The 26,788-nt window shown below is 37.3% G+C and overlaps 1 protein-coding gene across 2 annotated transcripts in view; it reads right to left on the bottom strand.

Moving 5' to 3' along the window:
* Positions 1-26,788, bottom strand: part of LOC131060360 (uncharacterized) — a 174,488-nt gene that overhangs the window by 113,209 nt on the left and 34,491 nt on the right. The gene's annotated exons all lie outside the window — the stretch shown is intronic.

Here is a 26,788-nt window from a genome sequence, read left to right as displayed (position 1 = left end):
CCCAACATCTCTCGCAACAATATCCGGTGAAGTGCCATTTGCAAGCGGGGGTGAGCCCATAAACAACCAAAGCTAAGCAATTAATGCAAACTTGGCCAACCAACCTCAAGCCTATGTGAGGCAAGCTGCACACGAGCGACCGACCACCTCATACAGTCCTTGAGATCGAAGCTTGCAAGTTGCAGAGCCATTTTCCGATGGATCATTATTTAAAAACTTTAACCACCAACACAAAAGAATGAAAAAAAAAATTCCATTTTGGTTTCGTATTAACATATCCTAGGAATTTGCAAAATTCTAGATCATTTGTTTAGCAAAATGTAGTTTGCAAGCGATGCACATGAATTATTTATTTTGAATTCCACTTAACAAACATAGGTTTATAAAATTACAATCAAAAGCAGCAAAAATGAAATGTACCTAGCAAGTAACAAGATCAAAGTAATAAACCAACAAGGTTGCATATTCATGAGTAGCAAAAGCAAAAGTATACTTGGGCTAGATAGACAACAGTCATGACATAGTAGATTTCATATTAACAACAACCGATGATGAGAAGGAATAACATCAATAACTGGTACCGAAAGCAATGTGGGCAAGTCTTGTGCAAACCCTAGCCGCATCTAGTGTGGCTTTATCCTCCTATGTCGCAGACTTTGATGAAGAGAAGGGTGACTCGGACATGGAAATGAGGATTTTAATTCTGATCTTACTTGGGGATTTGAAGGGTGAATGGGTCGACGAGGATCTGTCGAAGATAAGAGTCACATCGTAAGAACCCTAGTTGCAGCGACCATGAAGATGCTATCGCAAACAAAGAGGATCGAGATCAGACTAATGCTTGGTGGAAGGAGAAGACGAATGTCCTTTTTCTTCGTTGACCTTCGGATTCTCACCATTTGATCGGGATGGCAATGGGGTTTTTTTGGATGATTTGGATGAAGAGGAGGACAAACTCCTGGATATCCTCTTGGAAGCTTGTTTCAAGGCAAATAAGCTTTCTACAGAGTCTATGGAGGTGGTGAAGAAACACACTATTATACTGAGAGGGGGGTTGAATCAATACATTACAACTTTTCGCTTATTACAACTTTAGCAATCAAAAAGCAATAATCAAAAGTAAAATCTACCAACAGAGAACACAAGATGCACACACAATTTTACGTGGAAACCCTTGCAGGAGAAAACCATGGCCAAATATTGCTTATATTTGAATCTAGTTACAATTTCGTAGGCACCAACCCACAGGATGCACCAATCCACTCCACTAAGCACCGACTCAACAAGAGACACCAATCTCTTTGAATGAGAGGCACCAACCTCCCGGCCTCTCAAAAAAAAGGCACCAACCTTCAAAATATAGTAAAACAATTTGTTTGTGACTACTTGGATCTGCCCTAAACCATCTTTAGAAATCTGCTCACTTCTTGACAAAAATCTGCCTTAAAGCTCTACTCCCAAATCTCCAACTCATATCTGCATATGATCTTCAATAAATGCTCATAAATCTGAATTGAATCTTCACACAAATCTGCTCTATATCTGCTCCAAGAATGTCTGATTTTTGCTCATAAATATGCTCTTTAAAGTCTGATTTTTACTGATAAATCTGCTCTTTTTCTGCTCTAGATCTGCTCATAAAATAGGAAAGATATTCAATGAAATGCTTGTGTAATGAGCCTCCAACGAATCCTTAGTTGTACACCTTCAAATGCCTCTTCACCAACAGTTACATTTCTTTAAAAAAGGATGGCCTGAAGAGCAGGTAATAAATATTTAATTTGAATTTGTTTCCCTCAAAATGGCTGCCACAATCCATGAGATCAGCCCAAAAAGTTTACTTATTTTTTGTTATTTTTAAGACCCCTTATCAAAGGTCGGCACCAGCAAGAGATGATTTTAATTTCAATTTTAAAACCCAAAATTAGGAGTTAATCATGGAGGGTTGGCCTCACACAAGGCAGAATTTATTGCAAAAATTATTTTTCTTTTTTCTTCCAAAGAGGGATGTCAACCAAAGGAGAACCACAAATATCTATGTCAAATTAAATTTATTCCAAAGTATGGCCACCAAGATTCAACTACAAACTCCTTCCTTGACCTTTGATATCAATGACAATAATTTTCCAACAATCACTGATGATGAACCGTTTTTGCATCTAAGAAAAGGGTCTCTTCCCTTCTTCGGATGTTTTGTCCTCCAAGATCGAAATGTAATGTCCCCTTCTCGTTGATGTACTTCCAGTGGTCCATTGGCCTATTCCTAAGACCCGTAGGCTATGTGGAATGAAGAATTAGGGTCAAACATTGATGAGGTGAGAAATTACTATTTTTAGTAACTCAGGGGTTGGCTGTTTTGGTGATACTGTCCTACTGAGCTTTCCATGCTCTGTCACTGGGTGCGAAGATCATGCTTTTCGGAGTAGTAGTTCATGACTTACTATTTTTAGTAAGTGGCAGTATGGAGTGTTTCTATTTTTGGCAGTGGACAAGGTCCTGATCTTGCAGCAGTTCAATGGTCTTCCTTGCTCAGCGTCATCCTAGTTTTTGTTAATAATCAGTATTGGAGTCATAAGTGATTTAATTAAATATTATTTCCTTATCCTAAGGTTTAATATTTAATTAATTTTAATATTTTTACTACTGATTAATGAACTTTGGAAATTGTGCGTAACATGATGTCTCCTAAGTGCTAGGCGAATTGTTTATGTCTGGAAAGGGGATGCCAATTTTAAAATGGGAGATGTTATTTTATTCAACAAAGTTTGCTAAGTCATAAATCGTGGTCCTTGTTGGGTAGGTGTGATTTTTGACTTGAAGTATGGCACCACCTTTGGGTCCACTTGGGTAAATGAAATGCAAATGGGAAAGATGAATTTGGGCATATTTGTGAGCATTTGCATTTGAATTTGGTGGAGTAAGAAGTTATATAAGAGCCTTGGGCTCTCATTTTGGTATCTTATAAAATTGCATCATTATGCTGCCGGATTGGCTATTGAAAATCTGAGCTTCAAAGTGTGGCTTCCTAGCTAAGTCTCAGTTTCGTACTTGGAAGATAGTACCTAGCTGTGTCCTTGTATTTCCAGTGCTGTTGGTGAGTGAGTTTTGCAGATTGTGTAGTGTTTTGTGTGGGATTGGAGTGTTTTCTGGTTGCTGGTCGCAGAGTTGCTGAAACTATATTTTGCTCATACCTCTTGGCCAGGCAATTCTATCATTCTGGGTACCGGCTCATTCATCTTTCCTGCTACTGGCGATTCATCCTGTAAGTTTTTGGCACCTTGCATTGAGTATGTAATTTAATAATGCAAATCAAAATTCTTTGGTTAGGCGCTGAGTTTAGGAGGTGCATTGGGATGTGTGCCAAATAAATGAGGGTGTTTGATAGCTTCCCTTGGGTTTGTTTTCATTGTTGCTGGTATAGTGTTGGTTTAGAACTGTTTTGGGGTGAATTGGGTGAGTATTGAGAGAGATATGAGTGTTTTAGTGGGTTCATAGGCTGCTGGTTATGCATTTCCAGCCTACAGTTTTGATGTTAGCATAATTTCATGTTTATTATCTTTGATGTTCGGCATTACTATTCTACTCTCACTCTCTCTGTTATTGTAAGGTTAAGTAGTAGTACTACTAACCCATTCTGGCTTGTAAACTCTCGTCCCGTTGAAAAGTGGAAGAGGTTGGCTTGCCGCCTATATCAGTTAAATTGTAATTCAGTCCTCCCGCTGCATAAGCGGTCGAGTGATGATTCGTTGTAATGGTACTCCTGCTACATAAGTGGTCGAGTTGAGTTTTTTGTAATTCAATCCTCCCGCTGAAATATCGCAGTTGAGTGATTTGTATCTGATGTATGTTTCTCTTGGCTGGTTCACCGCCAAGTTTCTTGCTTTCCCGTTGGATAAGCGGAAGGGGCTGGCTTGCCGCCCAGTATTGTATTCACTTTATCTTTTCAGCAGATTTGAGATCTAACGATCCCCTATTCACCGTATGCTCTCACCTTCCCATATTGGGCACTTGGTGATCAGAAAGTGGAAGGGTTGCATTTTTCAGCAAGCTTTGATTTTATGCTTTCTAACCTTAACGGGTTATCTGTTGGTTTATGATTATTATTGGTCTTAAAAAACAAAAAAAAATATCCGGGATATTACAGAACACAATTTTGTGGATTTGTCGAAGCCCATGTCTTCTACTCAGGAAGAGATGTAATGCCCCACCAAGGAACCCTAGAGGATAAGAGCAAAATACACAAGGAATGCATGGAAAAAAATAATTGAAGTAATAAAGTGTCATCATGCATAACATATATAATTACAAAGCTCAATCCTCAAGATAAGATCAAACTGCCAATAATCAACAACACACATGCATTAGCCTAAAAACTCGAAACTACCAACAAAGGAGGGGAAAGGTCTCCCAAGCCTTAAGACGGGGTCTAAGAGGTGTTTAGGGTCACACATGACCATCCCCAAAGTTGTCAAGCTTGATAGAACATACAAGACAAACTGCTATGACTTAGGTGTCACGGATGGGCTCTGATGAACCCCCAATTGCAAATGGACGCCCCCGACACCATCCAAACTCACTCAAAACCCCTCTAAGAGTTTCCTGGTGTTGCTACCTTTGCAACGCATCGAAAACAGGGTCAAACGGGCAAGAAACTTGCACATGTAAGGACACTGGAGAAAACCAACACAAGTGTCTTGGACACTGGAGCGAACCTCCACAAGTGTCTTGGACATTAGAGAAAACCTGCACAAGTGTCTTGGACACTAGAACGAACCTTCACAAGTGTCCTGAGAGGACACTAGCATGGAACGCAAGTGCCCTTGACCCGCACATGCGTCCCTGGGACGCATTGGAGTCTTCCAGACTGGTGAACTTGCACTGACATCCCTAAGATGCACATTTGTCCAAAATCAAAGAGCTTCCCAGTCAAACTGTACGAAGCCCCAGACACTCTAAACCCCTTGGTCAAATCGAAAAATGCATGCATTCTCAGAATTGGGAGAAAATGACAAAATGGTGCGAAAATGGGTCAAGTTGAGTGACACTGGGTCACAGAACAACTCCTACAACACAAGGCAAGTTCGATGGAATCATTTTGCCACAACTCAAACCACAACTGGCACATATGGACACAAAAGAGTCCAACACAACCAAAATCTACAATTAGACTCCAAAAAAAACACTCACCGGGTGGTTCCAGTTAAGCCCAAATTGGCTCTAGAGGGCCCAACCATACTAAGGCTAAATCAATACAAGACGACTAAATCAATCTCTAAAACTATAAGAAACACATCTATATCATTTTACGCACCAATGGAAGTGTTCCTATGATAACCATATAAATACCATGAATTGAGAAACATACAAAATCATACTTGATGGCCGATTCCAACACTAGTCCACGTAAAGATACATCAATTCATTACATTAAGTCACAAATTACACTCAACTTCTCTTGCAGTGATCAACATACAAATCATCCATGATTGCAATGCTTAATACCATTTTACAATTATTACAACTTTGCAAGGAATGAATGAAGGAGAAGAACTAATGTTGAGGAAGAAGAACTCTTCAAGCCACTCACGATCCAAGTCCTTTGATCCCCAATGGTGGTTGGCAATGCCACCTGACCATGTGGAACCTATAGGTCCACCCCACCGTGCTTGTGGAGATATTCACACAGCCCAAACAATCATACACACATGCAAGGGGAGTAATAGGCTCACACAAGAGCAAACATGGAGCAACACTCAACATGAAGCACAACAACAAAGGAAGAATCATAGTGCCACAAAAAGGTTGGAACACCAACAATGCATCATTTACAACATAAAGCAACATTCAAATAAGAATCGGTGCCCGAGCAATAATAAGCAATATCAAAAGGGAGGAAGCATCCTCATATGGCAACAATGAAGTCAAGGAGGCACCATCAAGAGCAACATCAAACTTGCCATCCGGCATAGATCACAATTAGATAACCAATTACTCGGCAACAATAATTCCATAAGGCACTACTCAAATCTACAGGGCTAAGTACATAGAGAGCAAGAGTGGTGAGTGTCATCGCATAGCTCAAAGGAATGGCTCACGCGAAACCAAGTAGTCCTCTCATACGGACAAGGAAACTTGATCATGCTAGATCAATGCCCCACGGATGGCCAAGCCTTCCCAACTTATTCTTAGTCTATACAAACACTCAAAGCATGAAAGGAGCATCCACTTAATCATATTTAATGTGTTATCTATTGGTGTACGTTTTATCATATACAGAACATTAAAATAAAGTACCCAAAGATAATTTATCCTCTCTTGAACCAAATCACCGTGTATCCTAAGATTGCTAGAAGATCATATGGCGATTCCAAGGTTTCTTTTGTTAGGTCTTGGTTTGTGGATAAGCTCAATGGGTGTTGTGATATGTTGGTAATACACAAAGGGGACTTACGCTTGGATTGTTCAATTCACAATGAAGGTTTAGACAATGAAGCTCTATCATTTGGGACTTGGATCATGAAAAACTAAAAAGGAGACAAGGGTTTAGAAGTTCTAATCTATTCCTATGAATTCAAGAGACGGTATTGACTAGGTGAACTCAATAAACACACTTTGCTTCGCCTCACTTAGGACAACTACACAAAGTGGATGCAATCTTCAAGGGATGTGCTTATGATCGGAAGTTTAAACATACACAAAGGAAAGCTCAGACTAACATTACACAATGAACAAAAATCAGCTGTCCATCGAAAGTATGAGCAGAGATACACCATAAATCAATACTTATCAAATGTTGCATTCGTCTAACCTACATGAAATAAAATCTAAACTATTGTGTTGAGGAAATTGAAAACCTTGCTAATCATTCAGATAAAAGAGATTACAAGGCCTTCACAGAAAGCACACAAGTAATGTATTATGCAAAAATGACCTTCTTGCAACAATATTTCAAAAACCTCACCACATTGCAAATGAGAGGAGGCAACCTTATATAGGCACACAGAAAGTTTGAATGGCTAAGATCAAACAATGATCAAGGGCCCAGATTGAAAGATAAAACCCTAATTAGGGTTTCCTAAAACTAACTACCCCTCGACCAATGAGAAAATTACATTTGGGGACACTTGTCCTTCTTGCTAAATATGAACCAATAATAAAAATACAAGGTTGTTGCATTGTGAAGTGTGCCCTCTAGAAGCTTCTATGAATAAGTCAGGTTCATTGAACTTGGACATGTCGACTTGGAACAATCTGATTGATTGGAAGATGACGAGGCCCCACCTCAGCGTGTTGGATGTCTTCCTTGAATACTTCAATTTGTGTGAAGAAATTGTTTAAGTATGGAAATTTGTTTCTTCTTGTCACCATCTGATTCTGATTGGGAGCTTGTCCTTAATTCTTCAGGAGATGAAATCGTTCAAGAAGTTGTCCTGACTGCTCCAATAGGTTTGGGATTATGGATGACATTCCCCAAGAAGTCTGAAATTCTTTTTATCAAGTATGGGGACTTTACTTTCTTGCTGCCTTGAGATTCTTTCAAGTGCCTCGAATTTGGAGAATTTCTCTATGCCTCACCACAATGGAGGAAATTGTGAAGTATTTCCCATACTTAGCCAAATTTTGGCCAACTTCATACTCGGACGAACCTTGCTTGTGGACTTGTCTTTAATCCGGAATTTGGCTTGAAACTCCATTAGTGCTTTCTGCGATGATCCCACCTCAGCCATCATCTATGATCTACAAAACCAAAAGAAAATTAAGTTAAGATTCTAACTTCGAGTGTAAATTTTGAAGGTTAGCAGCTAAGTGTAACACAATTTTACTTTCTCCAACACTTAGCACTTTAAAGGGGATTTTTCAGCACTTGGATATTCTGAAAATCTCAAGAAAAACCCTTGAATATAACCAAACTCAAGAAGCTGCATGTCTGATTTCAATCGAAAATCAGAACTAAGTCTAAGACAACTTGATTCAGATCATACTGACTTGTTCACAAGGCAGAAAATGAGAAAGAAGAGAAGGAAAATCTGTTGGATTCATTCTTTCTTTTTAAAACTTTGAAGAAAAACCAGGTTGAGAACCCAATACTCTGCCCATAGAATCCATTTTCACCTTTGGAAGAATGAGGAAGAAGGGAAAAGAAGCTGCCAAGAAGGTAAAATCAGAAGTTTAACTCAGAAAATTAATGAATTTGCCCTCCAATCAATCAAGGTTCTTCCAAAATCTGTGTGAAAACTCATGGAAAATGGTTGAAAACTCAGACTTATACTTGAAATTCTCTTGAAAATCTTCTTTCAACCTGCAAAACTCTTAAAAGTTCTCTCAAAATGTCCTTCGCCTGCATAAAACCTCTTAGAAACTCTCTCCACTTGCTATCCAAAACTCGAACTTCATGTGAGAAAATGAAAGAATGAAGTGTATTTGTATTGAAGTTCAAATTCTTCATTTAGAAACTCAGAAATCTCTTTAAAATTTGTTTCTATTTAGTTCTCAGTCCTTCGAATCTGCAAATAAAGTTTCCAATTTGATCTTCAGTTGACTTGTCATCTCTATCAAGTTTGAACTCTTCATCTTAGCTCAACGATGCAAGTTTCTAAATCCATTTCCAGTTGTGGCTCAAACTTGGTCCACGATATTCTTTTTTTTTTAACTTTTTAATTCTTCCTTAGTTCGAACTTGGATGGTGAATCTTTGCTGACATCATCCAAGAATATTCTCTTTTTCAACACTTAGCAAGTATCTTTGACTTAGGCGGATTCATCTTAACTTGTTTCCAATTGCAATCAAAGCTAGGGCGGACTTCATCACATTCAAGAACTGCTGGTTGCAAGGTAGGGCGGACTTTGTTGATGTTATGCACCAAGTGTATGCTGATGTAGGGTGAACTTCTCCACACTTAGGAACTTCATTATCATCCATAGGGCAGGCTTGGTGAAGAATGTGCACCACTTGTTGTCTCTCTAGGGCGGACTTTGAGAAGGGCATGACCATGCTTCCCTACCATGAGGGCGGACTTTTCTCTTTTCATGCACCACTCAATGCATAGTGGGCAGACTTTACCAACTTTGTGCACCAAAACTTATGGCGGACTTTGTTCTTTATGTGACCAAGGAGGGCGGACTTTACCAAACCTTTGCACTTTTCCCACATGTTACTTCCTTCACCCTTGGGCAAACTTTCTTAACTTCATACACCTTATTCTCAATCAAGGGCAGACTTGGTGAACCTTAGGAACCATGGAGAGCAGACTTCATAAACTTCATGCCAAATTGCTTGCTTGCTAGGCGAACTTGCCTTGACTTAGGAATCATCTTCATGTCCTTGGGCGGACTTTGTGATCATTATGCACCTTTCCCATCACCTTCAAGGCGGACTTGAATTCCAAGAACCAAGGAGGGCAGATTTTATCACTTCCTTGCACCATGAAATCAAAACTTCGAATCTTCATAACTTGTCCAATACTCCTCGGATTGCCTTGAAATTTGAAAACCATACTTCAATCATCCCTTGAATTCCTCATGATCCCTAAAATTTAGGAATTTGGCTTTATCGAACAAAACTTGAATTTCGGAGGAATTTGTTGATCATTTCCAATGTAATTCAAAGCCAATAGTGCAAACACTAGATCCCTTTTCCAAAAATAGAAAAAGCAAGCATCCCTAAAAAATAGGAAAAACTTTCTAAAAATAGCCACTTCGGGGATTGTGCTGAAAATGCCAAAAACAAAACTTCCTAAAAAATACGAAAAAGAAAAAAGCAAAACTTTCCAAAGAAAGTTGTCCAAATTGACCAAAATCAATTGTAATCTTCATCCTTTGGCCTTTCTAGGCACTTTGACGGTGTTTAGACTCTGTTCTAATCATGACTTGCACAAATTGACTCACGACTTCAAAACTAAGACCATTCAAAACTGACAAACTTGGCAATACTAATGTCGGAAGGTCACAAGGCTCTAACAAAAACCCTAGAAAGCAGGAGGGTCCCCATTTGCAATGGGGCGATGTGTGAAAAAGGTCACAACATTATCCCAACCCAAGTTTTAATTAATGTTTTCACTTGATTACCAAAATGCTCAAAGAGTTACCCTGGCAGCCCCTTTGTGCCCTAGAGCTCATTGGACACCACTCCCATCATTGACCCTATTACCCACCCTAGGCTCAATGAAGTCCAAAACATGAAACCAAACGATAAAGATACCAATTGCAAGTGAATTACTTTCATCAATTGAGCCCAAAATCCTTCTTGCACCTCAAATAATCACATTTTCAATGCCATTTTCACATACAACATAGCATACTCAATTGGCCATAATACCAAGAAAACAGATCCGAATCAATCCACTAATAAAATTTACTCACCTAATATCATGATTCTACAAAATAAAATAAAATCTAAAACAACAAATTCCAACTTTCATCAAATGCCCAATTTTGGCTAAAAACCAATCATGGAGGCCATCCACCATTGATGGATCTCCAAAAAGCTTCAAAATTAAAACTTAATGAATCAAAAATATGGAAAAAAACCATTGATCTATAACTACACAACACTCCAAAAATGCAATAAAATTCATGTTTCATCCTATTAGAATCAGAGATCACGGAGAGGGGGGGGTGGATCAGTGATCTACCGGAAATCAAATCCACAAACTTATTCTTTATCCACCGGTTAGCAATGCATAACAGAAAAGAACATAAACATGCAGTAAATAAACCACAGATCCACAACACCGGAATTTTTATGTGGAAACTCAAAAAGGGAAAAACCATTCTGGGGTTGGAACCCACAATATTCATATACTATGGCCAGGAGTACATAAATATTACATAGATGGGGAATGCACTTGCATTCAGGCTCACTGCTCAATTACAATTGCCCAGAAGGCTACAACCTTCAAGGAAGTCTCACTGACTTACAATTTGATTACAATGAGGAAATACAATGAAATGAACTCTCAAGTAGGATCTGACTATGCAAGAATGAGTTCCGGTTAAGCATTGAATCTCTGACTATCTTCACTTTGCTAAATACTCTATTACTGTCTCAGTCAGCTACCGAATTGTCTGTGAATCAAATGCGCACGTGAAACTACGCTCAATTGCACCAAAACTGATCACCACAATTATATTTCTACCGAAAACCAATTGCCAAATCGATCTTATATATACGGTCTTAACATAAAAGCAATCTCCTTCAAGTCGGCTTCAAGAAGTGTAACGTGTAGCTTCAAGTCAGCTTCAATCTCGAACAAAACATAGCACCAGACCAAAAGATTATAATCACATGCTTCCTAAGGATCTTCCCTTTCACTGAGATCACAAAAACAATCACCAAAAACACCGCAATCATCGAAAATCATTCTGGATCAAAACATTACCGAGATACCCTATTTTACAGGTTAACTCTAGCTTCTGGATAAGATGAATCACGACCGCTAGATCGAATCTCCAAGAAGAGTTGCCATCAATGACAACCCTAAACCATAAATCAAGCATCAAAGATCACCGATGAGTGTCAATTGCCAACAATCTCCCCCTTTGGCATTGATGGCAACACCTGTGAAAAATGTCTAAGTGTTGAACCTTGTGAAACCTGTACACCGGATCAAGAATGAAAGAATTCTAAGGCTCCCCCTTAGATCAACAATCCAAAAATGTGCATCAAAAAACTGCACACTCTATACACAATTAGTCTGTACATTTTTCACCTTATCTCTCCCCCTTTGACAGCAATGCCAAAAATGGGGTGCTGCCCAAAATTGATATACAGATGACAAACATTTTACAAATACTTGAAGAGGTCAGCATAAACAGTCTTCAAAAATCCCAGGTGAGTATCCCACCCACTCTTCAGGTTATCCAAAACTGTGATAAATGCATTAAATACAATAGCATGAAATTCTAATTCTCTCAAATCTAATGGTATAGGTCGGGGCATTTCCTTCATACAGTCCGCCTTATTACTTAGCATAGTATCTAACCGGATGGAAATCGGGATCCAAAGTTCACCCACTTTCCTCAAAACTTTCTCCTTATCCACTTGAAGGCTTGAGATCTGATCATTTAAGGCTATAATATGTCCTTCAATACTTCTGGTTAATGTTACATTAGGGTCAAAAGATTGAGAAATACTAGCAAGCTTGCTCTGGCAGACAACTATCTATTTATCAATATTAATAGTGAACTTAAGCAAAATGAGGCAAGAATTATACAATTTACCGGCTTCTAACAATGTGTAAGAAATAGTCTAAATTTATCCTAGACACTTAAACTAGAAGATTTAGCACCTCCTGCCGACTCTACCAGCCCCATGTCATTCCCTTAACTGTCCATGGTCAGGACCTCGTCATCATCAGAAACAAAAAACTCCAAAAAATCCTGATTATACCTGGTTTTTTGCAAATTGGTCCCACAGGAAATTTTTTCCCCAAAAGATCCCATCTTTTTTTTAAATCATACTGCAATTTTCAACGATTTTTTTGCATTTGAATCGCATCTAAAACCTTTATCAATCTCCTGCCAGCCCTCAAAACCCATGCAATGGCAAAACATTTTACTAATACCACAATAGTACAACATTTTTCGGGCACAACTACAAATGAAAGCTCATCGGTACATTTATAGAAGGTGCAGCTAATTGCAAACTTGCAAGGAGTCTGGAGGTAGTGAATTTAAGCTAGAGGTAGGCAAAAAAAAATTGTAACACTGCTGCAAATACATTCTATAACTTCATGCTATAAAAATAGTATTTACACAGCATTCAACCAACACATAAAAATAGATAAATAATCTATTTAAATAAAATTTTCAATGTGCAGATCACAAGGATCTTTCAATTAAATTGACAAGATGAAAAACATTAAACTATTTTATTTTGGTGGGCCTTTCATCCAAAGAGATAGTATTTTACTGTTATATTTCAGCTCATTATTTGTAATTCATATTTTGTGTCTATTTTATCATGGTTTAATTTATCTATATTCAAATGTTAGGATTTCTACCAATACTGTCAATACCCAATCACACAGTTTAAATTTGTGTCTACTTATCTACATCAAATGTCCTCATCATTCTTGATTTCCTACGCAACTAAATTGTTATTGTGAAGATCTGTTGGTTATTTGGTCCAAACAACATTTGATGGTCTATCTTTTTCTACAATGGTAGCATTGTGAATCAGTTCTCTGGAAAATCCATCTTCCTAGCTGAATGGCTTAAATTTAATGCTAATTTAGGCTCTCTCTCATATCATTGCTTTGCTTAATGAATATGAAAATACCATAGTTTCATTTATTTATCTGGTCTCATTACTAAAAGTGAAGAGGTAATGGTATGTGTAGATCATCTTTGTCTTCATAATATTTTATCCTTCTCTCAAGTTGTAGTACAAATTCCCTTGTCTGCATAAAAACAACAGCCCAGTATTGCACCAAGATGTCCAATCTTTGTGACATCAAAATCTTGGTCATTGCGATTTTGTATGCTTATTTTCAATTTTGATATTATGCATATTTGTCCTAAAATGTGTTTTGTGTTTATCTTCTACTTCTGCTTTATATGAGTCAGTACTTTGACTAAGTTTGAAGGTTTGGTTTAATAGCAAAGCTTTTGAATGCAACTTAGTTTTGCATCTTGAATCTTTAAAAATGCTTGATTCATGCCTATTTGACTATACCTGTTATGAGAAATGGTTTCACTTTTATCAATTGATTAGATTTTTATTTGGATAAATGTTTTTTTCTTTTATCCTTCAGTGATGCAAACATGTTTATGGCAGTTGTTTTGAGTCTTACTAATTTTTCTAAGGTTTCAGATTTTGTTATGATGGTGCAATCTCTATTATTAAACATTCTTTTGATATTAATAATAATTTGGAATGCAGTTTAAGACTAGAGGCTAATTCACATATCATTCAATAAAATCTTTTATTGTTAACTCAGCAATAACTTCATCAACTTCACATGGAACTTACCAAAGAATCATTTACTAGCAAAGCTTACATGCTACACTGCATTCTACTATTTCAAGCAAACTTTTCATTTGGGCAATTCATGGGCTAAACTCTATTTTATTTGCTCTCTATAATTCTATGCTCTGGAAATGCCTTTAAATTTCAAAAACAAGTAGTTTTTGTCTCTTTTCTACAAATTTTTCTGTTTTTTTTAAGATCTTTTTCCCATTTAAATCCCAATTTTTTCAAAAAATCTTATACTTTTAGTTTTTTAATTTTTTCCCCAAAAGATTTTTGCTGCTATGAGATTTGCAAGAATCTGAAACTATTGATATAGCATCCACGAGAAGAAACAACTTCAAATTCTTGGCAATTTCCTCAACAGTCTGTTGCAAACACAGTTGACGTTTTTCAATTGCGTGCAAGTGACCTAGCGAAAAATCCAAATGAGCCTCTGCCTAGTGTAGCACATCCCCAATCTCATCATGAATCAATTAAGAACCAATAACCAAAGATAGAACCAATGCACACACCAAAGACTGAGCAGCATCGAATGTATTCCAACACCCATGCATATAACCAAGATCCAACAAAAGCTTCACTGAGGCAAGGGGAATACAACCCTTGGTGCCCCATCCATCTACTTCGCCAACACCCGCATTCTTTCCATCCAAAACCTAAGCCTAGGGTTAATAATCTCTTCATACAGCATAGCCATAAATCCCACCACTGCCTCCTCCCCATAAATCCTCCTTTTTCACTTCTTAGGCACCTCATCCACCATTATGCCTTTCCCCTCAGAATTATTAACCCCCTTACTACCCACACCATGTACCCTAGCTGCCAAAGCCATTACCAAGAGAAGTACCACGCATCATAGCTCACACATCAATATAACAGCAAACACACAACTGCCACTAAAAAGAATAGACCACCACTGTACAGTCCCATTATGACACTGTTGACGTGTATTTTGTACACAACCAAACACAGAATAAAATACCCAAATGGTACCTTATCCTCTCTTGAGTAAAGTCTCTGAATATTGAAGATATCGCGAAAAGGATCAATCAGGGTGACTTCAAGGTTCTTCGTTGTAGGATCTCTACGTGTGGATAAGCACCAGTGGTCGTTGTAAATGTTGTTTCTTCAAGGGGTCTTACGCACTTTCTAAGAAAGCTTGTCCATGTCACGCTCTTTAGATCTGCAGGAATAGGTTTTCCTAATACTAACAGATTCTCAAAAAAGATCAAAAGATAAGGGTTTCAAGAGATGAATACTAATCTAATCCTAAGAATTAATTAATGTAAGCTAGACTTGGTAAGATTCTACCAATTTCAGTATTGCCAAGGAATTACAACTCTACTGGAATTGATGCGATCTTCTAAGGTGATTAATGATTTTCAAATCATCAAGAATATAGATACTATCATAAAGATACATATCAATATTTCAACAATGATCGAATGTTCAAGCAATCTCAATATCTCCAGTTGACCACACAAGGCGTCCTTACAATCAGTAAGAAGCTAGTGGTTTGGACATGAATCTCACCAAAGATCAAGCACAACACTTAGTCCTTCCAACTTAAATACTACTTCGACTGAGAATGATTCAAGAAGATAAACAACCATGAAGATAGCCACAAGTATTGCAATAAAACACCATAACTTCAATATTTTATTGATCTCAAAGCCAAATGGACAACAATTGTTCAAAATTCTTTCTTCACTACTCAATCTTGCTACACAATAACTTTCTTCTCTCCAAAGCTCTAACTATTATCTATTTCTCTATCTTCTAATTTCTAATGATCTAATGACAAAATGAAAATGAGTGAGGGTATATATAGCATCCTCAATTACAATGAATGGCCCAGATCGAAAGAAGATCAATGGCTGAGATTCTGACACCTAAACCCTAATTAGGGTTTGTTACAAAAAGTTCCCCTTTTAGATGAACATTATTAAATGCATAGCCAAATATTTAATTGGCACAAAAGTCGAGGAAACATAGACCAATGAGAATTAAGATGCCACATCATCCTATAACAACCTTTCTTCTAGAACTTTGTTCCCTTTCCTATGCTCCTTAGCATATCCAACGAATCTGGACACAATTCCTTCAATCTCAGCAATAGGAATCTCAAGAAGATTCTTCATTTGTTCCTCCAAGTGAATGACTTGATCAAAGGCAGAGAGAAGAGCCGTTTCCCATCCATGTTCGAGTTCTTTGATCTTCTCAATCAAGACCATGGTAGTGAACATTAGGTCTCGTTGCTCATCTGTGATGACATTCTCATCTTTGCAAAAGATGACCTTGACTCTCTCTTCCAACTCTTGGAGGTCCACATCTATCTCAATCTCGATCCGCCTGCCAAGAATGGTACACAACACCTCAAACACCTTATCCTGAATTGGATGGATGACACCTTCAATTTGACTGCATTTGGTGTTGATGTCTTCGAAAAGAACCTCGTTCATCTGGAGTAGAGCTGACCACTGTAGTAGGTTGTGAGTTCCTCCATCCATTATCTTTTCTTGTGCCAGGATCCTCCTTGGTGTTTGCCTGATTACTTGCAGGACCGGAATGATAACATCTCTAGTGTGAGCGAAAGCGGCTACAGTTATCATTAGATTGTGGATAATCTCAAGGACCTGGATAGCTCGATGGATTGTCTTCATCATTCTTGTTGCAAATTCAACAGCTACCGTGTGGGATTTATCAATCCAAGAGCTCATAAGCTGAACCAAGCTTTTGACCCTTTCTGCTTCGCCAACTGATTCAAGAGGAAGTGCCTGCAAAGGAGATACTGTTGGATCCTAACGTCTCAAGGGCTGATTGAGATGACTAAAATAGCCTCTCCAAGCACCGACCTCTCTCTCAAGCTTCCTATTCCTTTCCATTTCTTCCTTAAGTTTGTCTTTAAGTGCTTCAAATGAATCAGTTGCTTCTTCCATTGCTTGCTCAGTAGTGAGTGGACCAAGCTCAAATGTTTCTAAATCATACTCATCTGCAAGAATCTCACCCTCATACTTGTCCACTACTGGTGTAGCAATCTGCAATTTCCTAGATCCTGTCTCATCTCTTATTACCTTGGACATCTTGGTGGCCTTCTTCTTTTCCATTACCTCCTGAGAATTCCCTATGAGGCTTTCTAAATCAAATACATCTTCTTCTTCTTCAATTACGATCACCCTTGTCAGTCTCTCTTTTAACCAATCCGGAATGGCAAATCTTGTCTCTCTCACTTGTATTTCTTTAGGCAATGGTTCATCTTCTCGGAGAGGAGATGTCGCTTCATCATCATTCTTCTCTTCATGTAGCTCATCAACTTGGGGAGATTGACTTGATGAATGCTGAGGTGTCTGTCCCTTTTTAGGCTTATCATTCTGTACCATGGACTCTGTCATGTCCCCTCCTTGATCGTTATTTATAATCTAAATGAAACAATTATTATTATAAACTAATATAATCAACAAATGATTATTTGAAATTATTAATATTTAATTATTAAATATTATTATTAATATTTATTAATAATTAATTATTAAATATTATTATTATTATTCACAAATTAATATTGAAAATTATTATACAAAAATTATTTAGTAATATGTGAATCACATTTTATTATTAATAGAATTTAATATTGTTAATACAATTAATATTACTAATGCAATTTAATATTGATACTATTAATATAATTTAATACTGTTAATACAACTTATACAACTTATACTGTTAATATGATATAGGAGGCATGTATTAACATAAAAACACTATTAATTTAGTATAACTTAAAGGTGCCAAAATGACATAATGATGTTAATGTAACCTGAAACTAATACAGATCATGAGTCTTCAATCTTAAGAATAAAAACTTATACACCTTCCATCGCTCAAAATCATCTTATGCTTATTCGATTAAAATAAGAACTAGAGTAAGATGTATGATCAAGGTCAAAAAAAAAAAATATTTTAAGAGTCACGATGACAAAAAAATGATTGCAAGAGTTATATATAGAGAGGACACGACTTCTCCCATCTAACCCCCTTTCGTAAATATTTAAGGGAAATAATAAGTTTGGAGGAAGGCATCGAAAGAAATATTTTTATTTATTTATTTCAGACCACAGTAGCAGAACTTTCTCACACTGCATAATAAGGGATATTAATCCACCCAATTACAAGGTAAAGACCCAGAAGCACAAGGTTGAATATTCAGATACAATGCCAACCATAGCAAGAATATAAAGACTAAAGTATACACGGAATATAACCAGATAATCATATAAGGATATCATCTGCGATCATGGAATAGATGAGAAATAATTAAATATAGTCTTTGCTCATAAATGGAGGAGACGGGGGGAAGAATATCGGATGCTGGCAGTTGCTGGGCTATCGAACTGGTAAGCAGTTTCTCAGTGGTACGTGAAAATAAACTTACATTATTTATAATATGAAAACTCCTTTCTTAATAATAATTAAGGTAACATGGTTAGAAGGACATAAGCTACACTAAATATATGCTGGGAAATTACAATAACAGCAGTAAATAATATAATAATAATATGAATGATTAATTATTAACAGTGACAGCAGAAATTAATATAATATAAGGAATTCACATCCTAATTTAATAGTAGAAAGAATAATAATATGATATGGTAAATCAAGGAAAAAATAAGTAAACTATATAGAGAGAGAGAGAAATTACATGAATATATACACAGAAAATAATTAGTAATCCATTGAAGATTATAAGTAGAGAGTACTTAACCAGATTTACATTGACACTAAATGCATCAAATATAAATAAATAAATTTATCAAAGAACACGACTACCAATTAATTTAAGTATATCAAATAAGAATTAAATCAAAGATACAAATCAGAGGTTCATAAATAAATAGGTAACAGGATAAATAAATAATTGATAATTTTTGTTAAACGAAAACAGAATGTCTTAAAACAATCCTTAAACATAACCAGTTCTGTATTTTCTATTCTCCAAGGGAGATGGGTGCTACTAGGGAAGGGCAGAGTAAAACCACTTCAATTAAAAGCCCCAAGGGTGAATGGACTAAGTTCCGGTAAACTGGATCAATTTTATATTCCAATTCTCACTCTAGGTTCGAATGGTTGTCTCGGGATTAAATTAAGGGAATTATCAATTGGGGAGATATATCGGTGCTTATAAAAATGAAATTATTATCAATTCAGATCAGAACTATTATTAATGTCACAGGCAGGACAGGCTTATTTCCGATGGCATGCATGGTGGTGTGATTAATATTTATGCTTAGTATATGAACCCCAATAATTTCTTTATGCAGAATAATATTAACAGTCTGAAATATGTATTATAGGAATACATAAGTTCATGAAAGTGGCAGACCAGATCTGACATGCGTCAGATCTGTCTCCCACTACCAGCCACTGAATATATCCATCACTAGTAATATTTTAGGCAGCAGTAGTAATAATAATAGGTTATTAGGAAATATTAAAATCATTGTCAACATATATATATATATATATATATATATACATAAACATATATATATATCACTAAGGAATAATATAAAAGTTATTAATAAGGATATTTATACAATAACAGATATTAATACAACAAATATAATTAATGTAATATCTTTTAGAAACTACTCTGCAGTAACATATAATAATCCATTAAACTCGTAATAAAAAATATGTAAATGATTTATAGACGAACTGGAATAAGATTAAATTATCTAGTACTTGATAGACTAAAGAAAGAATATCACAGATCTGCTTCATGTTAAGATAGCCTTGACTCTTAATTAAGATAGTTTAAGTCATCAGTACTTTGAAATAGATTAATTATGGTTCAAATCGGCCTAAACCTAGAAAGGGACATTACAGACTCCATAGATTCATCAACTTCAAGTACCATCTTCCCTTGACCTTCTCCTTGGCTTGCCTTCTTTTCATGTCGAGAAGATGTGCTTGATGGGTGATCTCGATTGGCCTCTTGCTTCTTCTTGGAAGACTCTCTTTTCTCAGGTCTTTCTTTCCTCTTTGCACCTCTAGGATGAGAAGTGTTCTCACTCACGCTTGCTTCTCCTTCTTCTGGTCTTGCCTCCAAAGTAAAAGTCATTGACACATTATGCTCTCTCAACTTCTGATGGTGTACATCTACCCATCTGCGAGTACATGATAAAACAGGAGCCATCAAGGCTCAAATCCAAAACCTCAGGTTCATTCCAATCTATCTTCAATGCTTTGTCTTCTTTGTCATAAGATGACTGGAGGTGTCTACCGCTATCCTGTGCTTGATCAGCTACTCTATAAACTTTGCATTTCCTGATGAGATCTAAGGGTAGCCTGGAATGCATCTTTCTTTTAACCTCTAAATCACTTGAGAGATTCATCCAAAAGTCCTCTACCTGAAATTCGTGTTTGTACTTCTTACCAACTGTCTCCTCCATATAACCGTGAGGGTCAAAATTCTCCCGCGAGGCAAAGGATGTGAATGAATATAAGGCCAATTCCTTCTCTGCATCTTCCGAGGCTTGAGTGTTAGGACAAACTTCAAGTGAATTCCCTAGTATGATGGGCACTAGAATTCCATTTCCATGCTTGTGTCTGGACACCTTTGCATAAGCTGCTAACTGTCGAGTTACCTCAAGTAGCACTATCCTGTCTGTCGGATACCTCGGCAACATGTAGGGAGGTGAAGGACACCCATGAACTCTGATATATGTAAACTTTTGAAACTGGATGAACCAAGCACCATACTTCTTCACAAGTTCTTGTGCATCCAAAGATAGTCGATTATGAATCCCACCTTGCAATATCCTAGTGATGTTCATCGTGAAGGTATCATTGACTAACTTGTAGTAACCTCTAGGAGGATGATGCAAATGAACATAAGAGTCACAAACTCTCACTTCTCCGGGTCCTCTTCCGATCACTCCTCTATGAGGTAGCCCTGCATACTCGAAACTCCTAATCAAGGCATATATGACATATGAGCTCATGTGGAATGATTTAGTAGGTCTTAGCCTTCTCAACTGCACATCCAGACAATGGCTAATAATTCTAGCCCAATGAATCGTTCCTTTTCCTTGGACTATCACTTGAATGAAGAAGAACATCCACTTCTCGAAGTAGAAGGCTTGAGGAGCCCCTGTAACTCGATTGAGCAAAGTTATCAAATCTTTGTACTCCTCCTGGAAATCAATCCTATGCGGTGTGTTGGGAATCTTGTTCAGGCGAGGACGACTTTTGAGCAACCAATTCTTATTAATGAGATTCAGGCAAGTGTCGGGATCATCTTCATACATTGATCTAGCTCCTTCTAGGATTTTGTAAATCATATCTTTATGTTCTGGAAGATGAAGAGCTTCACTTATAGCCTCCTCTGAAAGGTAAGCTAAGGTGTTCCCTTCCTTGGATACGATCGACCTTGATTGTGAGTCATAGTGGCGAGCACACTCGATCATCAGCTCATGACACTTGACTGCTGGAGGGAAACCTGCCACCTTGATGATGCCACTTTCAATTATCCTCTTCGCAACAGGTGATGGCTTGCCAATGTAGGGGACCTCTCGAAACTTCTTCACATTGAAGTTTCCCAAGTTGGTGTCTCCGATATTACTCCACTTGGACATGATCCTGGTCTCCAATTCGTCATTCTTCTGATCTTCCTTGATGAGAGTTGGGCGACTAGTAGATGCTCCTGCCTTTGGAGTCGCCATCTTGATACCTACACAACATTTCGAAATTAGTTCCTTATACCTTGAAGTGTAGAAATCAAAATTCAAAAGAAAGATTAAAGATATTAATTAGGAAACTTCATGATAAATCTAGAGTTATCATTTCCTAATCAATCACTTGGACTTTTCTAAAAAGGTGTCCAAAAAAAACAAGTCTTACACAAGGATGTTAAGATGATTTTGCCATACCTCCCCTTGAGTATTAAACTCTAAGACCTTTGAAAATGGTGCAAGAAAAAATGAACTTCGCTAGGCAAGGTTTAGATCATAGCCCTCTCTTGGATGAATTGCGCCTCCTTTAGCCTTCAAAAGAATAGATTCCACCTTAGTTAGCCTTCAACACTTAGAAGAAATTCGCTCCAAATAAGCTCTATTTCACACCTCCAATCAGCTCTCCAATTTCGCACTTAAAAGGATGATTGAATGAATGATTAAACTTGATCAAAGCATCCCTATTATATAGAGCGCTTACCCCTTGCTTCCTCTAGGCCGACTTGGCAAAAAGGAGGTAAAAAAATATAAAATCTCAAAAAAAGGGGGGCCGACTTGGCAAATAAAAACAAAATAATGCCTTGAGCGCTCACCAATCAATTTTAATTTTAAAAAAATTAATTTTAAATGCCTCCAAAGTAAAAATTTGATATTCTCAAGGCCTAAAATTAATTATTAAATGCCAAAATGCTTTTAATTTAATGCGAATTTAATTTTAATTTTCCAAATGCCTCAAATTTAGCAATTTTGGCGATCTAATGCAAATTGGAGAATATCAATTTTTAAAACAAGGCTTAATGAAATTTCATGATGATTTCGCCCTGGACCCTGAGAGAGGGTCAGGAGCGATTTTTTGTTTTTAGCCTTGAATACTTTGCATCTTGATTTGAAAATATCCTAGAGGGTAAATTGATATCCAGTTAAGGTGTTGTACTTCAAATTTTGACATTTTGCATGAGGAAAATAGGTGGAAATGTAGATTTCGCCCTGGACCCTCTCCAAGGGTCAGGAGCGATTTTTCTAATTTTTGGTTGTGATCCACCTTAATTTGATTGTTGAACCCTCATCGTTATTTCCAAGATCTATTTCCTTGCACTATCAAGTTAATTCATCAACAATTTTGAAGGAAATGATGTCTTTAGAGGAAATTTCGCCTTGGACCCTCAGCAAGGGTCAGGAGCGATTTTCCATTTTTTGCTCAAAATTAGCATTTGTTAATGTTCAAAATCTCTTCAAGACATTTCAAATAGATCTTCTCACTGGCCTCCAAACTTAGCTCTATCAAATTTTGGAGAAAAGGTGTGATTTTGAGGCTTTTCGCCTTGGACCCTCAGCAAGGGTCAGGAGCGATTTTTTCATTTTTGACTATAAATCCTCATTTCCTTATCAAAACACCTCTCCATCAAGCTAGATCGTGTTAATGCCTCCAAAATAAGCAATAAAATCCTCTTTCAAGTTTTTTCGCCCTGGACCCTCAGCAAGGGTCAGGAGCGATTTTTGCAAATTGGGCTTAATTCTCCATCATTTTTCATTGAAATTTTATTCATCACCTGGCAATGTCCTTTCTTTATCCATCTCACCCAAATTGGCTTTGTTGTTGCAAGGTAAAATGGGAGTTTTCAAAATTTTCGACCTAGACCCTAAGAGAGGGTCAGGAGCGATTTTTGCTTTTTGGCTTAGCATCATCAACTTTTCTAGGCAAATCATCATTCATCATGTTTTTGAAGGGCTTTTCTACCTTAGCACAATCTTGCCTTAGCACAATTTTGAAGGAAATATGTTGGTTTTAAGATTTTCGCCCTGGACCCTCAGCAAGGGTCAGGAGCGACTTTTGCAAATTAGGCATATTCCTTCATCTCTAAGTCTCCAAATCACCTCTAAGGCATAACACATTACGTCTTTCTTCTGCCCAAGCGAGATTTTGTCTTAATTCCACACAACAGGGAGGGTATTTTGGAAATTCACTCTAGGCCTTCAGAGAGGGTCAGGAGCGATTTTTGCAATTGCCTTCAAAATCCTCACTTTCAACGATCCCTTTTCACTTCAAAACATCATTTCAAGCTCGTGTCTAGGCTTAGATTCGTTCAAACTTGGAGAAAAATGTCCAACATTAGGTTTTTCGCCCTGGGCTCTCAGAGAGGGTCAGGAGCGATTTTTCAAACCTGGCTTGCTTGCTTCCTCGTTGATTGTCCAAGTTATATTCAATGGGTAAAACACACTTGCTTTCATCTATTCCAATTATAAAAATCACTTTGACCTTGCAAGAAAATGTGCCTTTTGAAAATTTCGCTCTGGACCTTCAGAGAGGGTCAGGAGCGAATTTTGCCATCTAGACCAAAATGCTTCACTTTTCATCATGAAATGTTTTTGCTAAGGAAGATTTCATCTTGTTTCACGCTATGAATAAAAATTCATGTCCAAGAAAGGTCCAAAAATGTGCATATAAAGAATTTCACTCTGGACCCTCAGAGAGGGTCAGGAGCGAAATTACTCCTCTTGGGCAAAACTCCTTCAATTCATCATCTTCAATCAAGTCTGGATACTTTATCAAGCTCATTTCATCCTCCACCATGCCTTTGATATCTCAATTTGACCAAACAAGGTCAGGAATGACTCCAATAAGTTTTTTCGCCCTGGACCCTCAGCAAGGGTCAGGAGCGATTTTGATGATTCCAACAAGATCCTTCATCATTTCAAGTTAAAACTCCTTCAGGCGGGTGGAGAAAGTCATTCATTTTCCATTCATGTCCAACACTTGGTCTTTTTTCACTACAAGACGAGGGAAATCAAAATTTCGCCCTGGGCCATCAGCAAGGGTCAGGAGTGATTTTTCCCTTAGCCTCCAAAATTCATCATTTTTCATGCCTTCAAATCTTCAAAAGCATCAAGTCACGTCCAATCATCCTTCCTGGAGACCCTGCACAAAACAAATTAGAAAAGTCAGTGACAAATATGCCTTAAATAACATTTTCGCCCTGGACCCTCAGCAAGGGTTAGGAGCGAAATTACCCTTTCTGGCTAAACCGTTCAAAATTTAAGTCTCCAATCACTTCACAAGGCAGAGTTAGGTTATTTTCAAGGCCAGGAACCAGTTAGCAAGCCTTCTCAAAACAAGAATTTGTGTTTTAGGATGAAGTTCGCCCTGGACCCTCAGGAAGGGTCAAGAGCAACTTCTCCATTTCAGGCATCATCTTGCTTTCAAAAATTCAATCAAAACTTCCCCAGGCAAGGACACACCAAAATCCTCTTAAAACATCTCAACACTTAGCCAAAATTGTGAAGGAAATCCAGTCTACAAGGATTTTCGCCCTGGGCCCTCAGCGAGGGTCAGGAGCGAATTTGGCATTATCAAGCTCTTGATCTATTTCTTCACCTATTCAACTTAGCCCACTAGACCCACTTTCTTCACTGACTGTGTTTAACTGACTTAGACCAGGAAACAAACTGGACCTTACCCTAAAGACCTTCAATCTAGACTTAACCTAAGACCTATTTGACTCCCCTGACAAGCTTACCTTATTTCAACAATCTCAATTCTTCAGGAAGACACTTAACAATTTTCCAAAATTTGACTGGACTTAGCTTGAATGACATCAAAAGGAACCCTTAAGGTTTAGCCCTAGCCCAGACAGACCACTCACTCACTCAAAGCCCTAAAAGCAGAGAGAAGAACAAGCAAAACAAAAGCAAAAAGAGGGGGTCCCCATTCTAATGGGGCGATGTGTGAAATGGTCACAACAGACACCCATACCAAAACATTTATGAACTTTCCATGACCCTGTGCCGCCAGTGCTGCCCATTATAAGGCGTGATTTCTAAGCTGAATAACTTTGCCTACGCACCATTTAGATTATCTTCTTGGAAAGAAACTGGGTAAGGTCAAGCTGCAGCCCTGGTATTAAACCAAAATGAATTATAATGCTGTTAATGGGATATACTGATCTACAGCCAGGTAATCCCACAAGACAGACCTGTAGCCCTGTTATTGGCCCAACTCTAAGACTAAACTATACCACTGTTATTTGGTATAACTATAATTGAATTATTATTATTCCTAATCCTCAAAGATAGTCAGAGAGATGATTTAGTTAAAAATCCCAGATTAGTGAACCTTAAATGAGAAGAATGTCAAGGAATGCGTTGAAATGGCTTTGCAATGATCCTTCTCTATATTATACCTTCATAGTTTATCGCTATCTATTTGCATGAGTCTCTCTTTTCTTTCAAATACATGTATCGGGAAGAAAATAACCCATAACAAATGAAATGTGAAATATCCTACAAATGGAAGACAATTTCATGTAATAGAACATCTACCCCCAGTCTTTTCATTAGTCTTTAACAACCATTGCACAATAAATGTTCCTTTTTTCGGTACTTTTCTTTAAGTTTATAGAAATGGTTGCAACTTGGCAAGAATGCATTCACGCCCACATAAACTTTGTCAGAAGCAATTTAGATTTTCACTGTCTTATTATTGTACATGAACCAAAAGCTCTTTAGTTACCTTGCTATTTTATTTCTTTGAGATTCTATCTCATTTAAATTTTTTATTTAAAGTCGGCATAAGTTTATCTGCTTCAAGGAGCAGATTTTCCAATTAGTGAAAGGGGGTAAGTTCAAAAAAATGTTCATACAGCCTAGAAATTTCTCATATAAGCAAAATATCCTCCACAGTCAACAAACCAATAGAAACAACTGTTTTCAGATTAGGATTGCATTTATTAGCCATCAAGATCCAGATAATCATTTTTTCAAATACAGAAAAGGCAATTATGTTCACAGATATAAGAATGAATGCCAAAAGGTGCAATGGTAAGAATACTTTAGATAAAAAAAACTCATTCCATATGCTAGGATGCATGCCAAAAGACTTTATTATTCCAGAATGGTAGAAACCCAAAAGTTACATTTTCTGCTAAGTAAAATAATAGATTCCAAGAAGTAATAACTTTAAAAAGTTATCATGCCAATAGTGGCATGTTGTGATGGCTAAGTTGATGTGTTGTTGTTCTTGCCATCAAGGTTCAAGCCCCACCGGTTCATAGCTCCGGGTTAAAAGCGTTTACCCCTTACAAAAA

This window comes from Cryptomeria japonica, chromosome 4, assembly GCF_030272615.1.
Source record: "Cryptomeria japonica chromosome 4, Sugi_1.0, whole genome shotgun sequence".
Taxonomy (NCBI): domain Eukaryota; kingdom Viridiplantae; phylum Streptophyta; class Pinopsida; order Cupressales; family Cupressaceae; genus Cryptomeria; species Cryptomeria japonica.
Note: the sequence above shows the minus strand (reverse complement) of the source record. Positions and strands in the feature narration are given on the sequence as shown.